The sequence below is a fragment of the Silene latifolia genome, chromosome 2 (assembly GCF_048544455.1).
Source record: "Silene latifolia isolate original U9 population chromosome 2, ASM4854445v1, whole genome shotgun sequence".
NCBI lineage: Eukaryota > Viridiplantae > Streptophyta > Magnoliopsida > Caryophyllales > Caryophyllaceae > Silene > Silene latifolia.
Window position 1 is genome coordinate 54412465 of NC_133527.1, and position 5723 is coordinate 54418187.

At 38.7% G+C, this 5723-nt stretch overlaps 2 non-coding genes across 2 annotated transcripts; one reads left to right on the plus strand and one right to left on the minus strand.

The window, feature by feature from the left end:
* Positions 1 to 487: 487 nt before the first annotated feature.
* Positions 488 to 594, plus strand: LOC141644558 (small nucleolar RNA R71). Its single transcript, XR_012544171.1, has one exon. It is a non-coding gene; the product is annotated as a small nucleolar RNA R71 (small nucleolar RNA).
* A 4574-nt stretch (positions 595 to 5168) lies between these two features.
* On the minus strand, positions 5169 to 5274 carry LOC141645041 (small nucleolar RNA R71). The gene has a single exon (XR_012544636.1). It is a non-coding gene; the product is annotated as a small nucleolar RNA R71 (small nucleolar RNA).
* Positions 5275 to 5723: the final 449 nt, after the last annotated feature.

A 5723-nucleotide genomic window follows, 5' to 3' on the forward strand; every position in this document is an offset into this window, starting at 1 on the left:
CATTATTACTTCTATAAGACATATTCGGGTGGAATCTTGAATTCGGGTTATATGTATTTGAAAATGTACCCGGTGGATAAGAAATTTGTCTAATAGCTTGAAAAGCATTTACCTCCTCAATAGTAGCTTGGCAATGAGTGTTGTAATGACCCGCACCTCCGCAACCGTCACAAACAATGATTTGACTCGTAGAGGACACGACATTGAGTTGTTGAAGAGAATCTCTAGCATCTCATTCCGCCAATTGTTGTTGGAGTAAGGCAATTTGAGCTAATAAGACGGGATTATCGGGTGATTCTTCTTTACCTTTGAGTGGCACACTTCGGGATTATACATATTGTGCGTCATGGATCACCATAGATTCGACGTGTCATGAGCAATATCGGTGTCAATTTTATCAAACCGCCCATTGTTGGCGGAATCAAGAATCCTTCGGGACTCGGCACAACATCGATTGTAGAATGTTATAGCTAGGAACAAATCATCCAACCCATGATGTGGGCATCGTCATTTCAACTCTTTGTACCTTTCCCAAGCCTCATATAAGCTCTCAAGAGCTTGTTGACGGAATCCGGTGATTTGGCTCCTTAAGTTTTGAGTTTTCTCCAATGGAAAAACTTTTGATAGAATGCAAGAGCCAATGTCTCCCAATTTGTGATTCCCATAGCGGTACGATCAAAGCAATTAATCCATAACTTTGCCTTGTCCTTCAAATGGAAAGGGAAAAGTATTTCCCTTATTTGGGCTTGAGTGACGCCCGTTTATCGGATCATGGAGCAATAATCGCAAAAATTTTGCACATGAAAATTGGGATCCTTCAAAGGACTTCCCCGAACTTGCTTCCTCTCAACAAGGCTAAAGAAAGCCGGCTTGATATCGAATTCCGGCGCGGTAATTTGAGTAGTTGTGATACCGGCCGAAAGCATAGCCGCGGTAGGCTTTGAGTGATCGGAAAGTTTCACCATCTTTTTAGTTGCAGATGGTGGTGGTGGTGGAGATGATGAACTAGAAACCTCCTCTTCTTCAAGAGCCATTAGATCGTCTAGGTAAGACTTTCTAGCACTTTCAACTTGTATGGGAGAAGCGGCTTCTTTCACTTCTTTCGAAAAACGTAATCTTCTCCTAAAGGTTTTCTCGGGTTTGAAATCCGGTGAAAGCAAATCTCCACTATGAGAAGACCTGGGCATAAGACAACAATCTCTAGAAAATGATATGTAACGGTCTCAAGGAATAAGTGTTCCTGAAGACAAAAGAAAACAGGATAAAAATCGACAAATCAATACGCAATAAAACCGTGCTCTTCGGCAACGGCGCCAAAATTTGATAGGCTATCGCCCATCTATGTAAAGATAATTACGCTAGACACAAATTAATGTAGTAATAGTGGTCAAACACAAGGAGACGGGAATTGCGTTATGAAATGCTATGGAAAGATTTCTATCAAGGTCGATTACATTTGGTTTGGTTTGGTTTGTTGGTTGGTTTGATGATTAACAAATATAAATATGTAAACTATATGATAAAAGGAGTCTAGGGGAGTCGGGTCACACATGCAAATATAAATATAGATTCATGTTAAACTCGGTAATAATAACATTGTCAATTGTTTAGGCTTAAAGACACCCACCTCATGATATTAGTGTCAACCATAGACCGGGTCCTAGAGAAACTCTCGTATATGACTAGGCCGTCCTACTACACATGCTTAGTCTAATCCGATTTTGTGCCTCTTGACTTATAGAACGAATTAACAAACTTAATCTACGATTACCGCCAATAACCAAAGATTAAACGTTGTAGCGCAAACATGTGATAGAAACAATTAGACAATATTATATCAACCTAATTTATCATTTTACATATTTTATTTTGCATGGCTTCCCTAGTCCCTAGACTAAAGAATTTAGTTACTCATATTAAAATGTAAACTATAAACTTTGATATAAGAAATGATAGACATGCTAATGGAAATGATATAAACTAAATGGTAGAGCATATAATGTAATAATAAGCTATGTGATATAAAGTAAATACTAATGATAAAACGATGTGACAACTAAATAGAAATTTAAACTAAATAAATAAGAATTAGAATTAACGAAATAAGGAATTAGAACTTCAATTGCAAAGAAGAACAAAGGAGAACCAAATGCTTGAATAAAATTAGAACCAAATGTTTAACATCAACTAAAATCTTATCAATATTAAAACTAAAGATGAAAACTAAGAGAGAATTTTGCTTAAGGCTAGAGAGTGAAATAGTGTTTGAAATGCGTAAGGATCGCGGTTGCCAGCCCCGATCGGGGGCGTGGGGTTTCCGGCTATTTTGGCTTCAATTCTTGTTTTAATGCTCGAGGGATCCAATTTTCATGTTAAATGTCCCATAATTCTCCGGTTAATGCCTTGATTAAATGCCTTTGTGGAATCCAATTTTTGCATCCAATGATCTTGATTAATATTTGGAGCTTCATTTAGCAAATCCATTAACCTAACTTGTTTTCTTGATGACTCGGGATTAATTTCTTCCCGAAATGCCCTTGTATGATTATCACTTGCTTCCAGTTAGCTTAGTGATCCTTTGGTGCTTGCTAATGTGATAGGAAAAAGCCTCTATATGCTTAGATTCCTGCAAAATGTAACAAATACAAACAATACGCCTAGAACACAAGATTAGCTCACAAATATACTAATTAAAGTATGATATACAATAAAAACGGAGCTAAAATGAGGGGTAAAAGTATATATAAACTGAACACATCATATCCATCTCATAAAACCATCTCATCCAACATGAATCATGTAATAACTATTATAATTCACTCTATTCTAATTTACAATATAAAATCCCTCATTATTAGTTACTAACTATTCATTTTACATAACTAAATACTAATTAATCTTTCTTAATAAACCCTAACTCGAATTTACCCATAAGACAAAGAGGAAAGGGTGAGATTTCTACTTACAAAGGTAGATCGGAGCATAGGAGACATGTTGATACGTGCATTTTGTATAGTCTTTTTAGCCTATTTCAGCACGTATTTTCATATACTTTTGTACTGTTTATATAGTATTATGCCCCGAATTGGCTACTTTGGTTCGTTTTGTCCATTTTGTAGAAATGAACGTGGAAGTAGTAAAATCGTACCATTTTCGTCCCTTATTGCATGCATTTTGAGGAGACGGGATTGTTCAGAGTGAGATCTTGCATTGGGATGCGTGAAAGAACGGTCTACGGAGTAGTCGGTCACGAGTTTGAGCTGTTTTGGAGGAAGAACACTCGATCGAGCTGTTTTGTTACTCGATCGAGTGGTTTCTGTGGCTGGAAATGGTCGATCGAGTAGTATATTACTCGATCCAATAGAGGTGGAATTAGGAGTTACTCGATCGAGTAACAATTCTACTCGATCGAGTAGATTACTTGGAGAGTTACTCGATTGAGCTGTTTCAGACTGCTCGATCGAGTGGTTTTGACTTTCATGGGCTTTAATTAGTCCGTGAACGTGTTTTAGCTTATGGACTTAGTATTTTTTCTATTTAAACGCATAATAACTAGGTCATTAGAATTCAGTTTTGGATCTTATCATTTCATCTTTCACTGTAAACATTACGTTGCTTTCTCTCTTTCACTGTAACCTTTGCTTTCGGATTTTCTCGCTCGGATTTAGTTGTTCTTTACGCCGGATTCTTGCGATTGTAAACCCTTACTCTCTTTTATTCTTAATCTTTCATTTATTCATCTTAATTACTTGTTTTGTTCTTCCTTAATTTCAGCCCTAATCATTGTTTATGCATTTTAATTATTATTTCATCATGCTTAATGTTAGTTTATTCTTTGTTATTAGTTTTGATAATATTAATAGCATGAGTAGCTAATCTGTTTCATGTTAGGATTAGGGGATCTACGGTAGAAATGTGACGATATAGTAAATAGGTTAGATGAATTAATTGTGAGACTATGTCCCCATAGCAATGTAACTGTATTTACCGACTTAGTTCAGTGCACGCTTCTGAGTCACCCTTTTAATCTGGTTAAATTTAATCCTGGATCTGAAGATTGGACTAAATAGGCCTGCTATGAATAGTAGACTACCCTGACGAGGACGGAAGTTAAGTTAGTGGTAATTTAGGATAGAAAGTGGACTGGAAGGACCTTTCCTTATCCGTCTCGCAGGAATTTATCTAAGTTGTTTACAGTTGAGTCATTTGACTACCGTAGTGAACCGAAATCCTAACATGTCCCCTCTCTTTTGATAGTTTATTCTCATTTTCTGTCTTTATTGCTCTTTCCTGGCTTCTCTTCCTTTAAATCTTTTAGTTTAGAAAGCCAATTACAACACCCCCCCCCCCATTTGTGACCAAATAGACGGACTTACAGATATCTTGCCTCCCTAAGGAGATCGACCTGACTTCCCTAGCTATATAGTTAGTTTAGTTAGTTATTTTTGATAGGTATACGACAGCCCTATCAAATTTTGGCGCCGTTACCGGGGAGGCAATTGCCCTATATGTCTTTGTTTCGTTTATTTTATCCGTCTCAGGAAATTTTTTATTCCTTGAGGCAGTTCTTATTCATTTTCTTTCAGTATTGTGTATGCCTAGGTCACATAGGTTGGAGTTAGTTCCAGCTGATTCTAAGCCAGAGAGACTGTTCAGGCATAAACTCCGTCTGCAAAGAGAATCACGAAAGGGAGCCTTGAGTACTTTCGAACCCGAACTTCAGCATTTCCCATTTACAGAAAATCCATCTTTTGAAGAAGACACTTTCAGTTCTGTAAACGAACCAGTAAAGATGCCAAATATTGCTAGTCATTCGGAGCCTAAAGCATCATCTATTCCTAAAGGTTTCAATCTCCAGACTGAGGATGGGAATACTTTTGACATCCGTCCATCCTATATCAATCTGGTGGAGAGAAATCTCTTTAGAGGTGTGGCAGGTGAAGACCCGAGGAAGCATATGCAGGTCTTTACGGACTATTATTCTACTATCCCCGCCACAAAGAGGGTAACTCAAGACAAGATTAAGGAGGTGATGTTTCCTTTTTCTTTGACTTACTCAGCTAAGGAGTGGCTGACTGACTTGGACCGTACGGCCGCAGGGGTCACAGATTGGGAGACCCTTGCTCTTGATTTTTATAAGAGATATTTCCCTCCGCAGTGCACTAATCAGCTGAGGGCAAAAATCAATAGTTTCAAGCAGGCACCTGGTGAAACTTTCTATGAAGCATGGTGCCGTTTCAACAGGTTCGTGAGGTCTCTTCCTCACCATGGTTTTGATCCGTGGTTTCTGTCCAATCAGTTCTACAATGGGATGTACGATGATCACAGAGCCATACTTGATGCATCATCCAACGGAAGATTCCAAAAGAACACTGACGATGATAAGGGATGGGCTCTTATTGAAGAGATGGCGACCCACTGTGCTAAGTATGGGAACTCGAGGGATGGTATTAGAACAGTTCATGCAGTCGATAAGCAAGTTGTGGCTCAGCTGGAAGCCATGAATGCTAGGTTTGATAAGTTGGAGATGCATTCTGCTGGGGAGCCTCAGACGGTCCATTTGCTTACTAGAGGGGAGACTGTCACATGTGAGAGGTGTGGGAGCAACAACGGTCACACTGCTGTTGGCTGTCTTACAGAGAAGGAACAGGTCCTTGCTTTTCAACAATACAGGCAAGAGGGGGGGGGGGGGGTTCCTATTATAATAACCAAGGGGCAGTCCA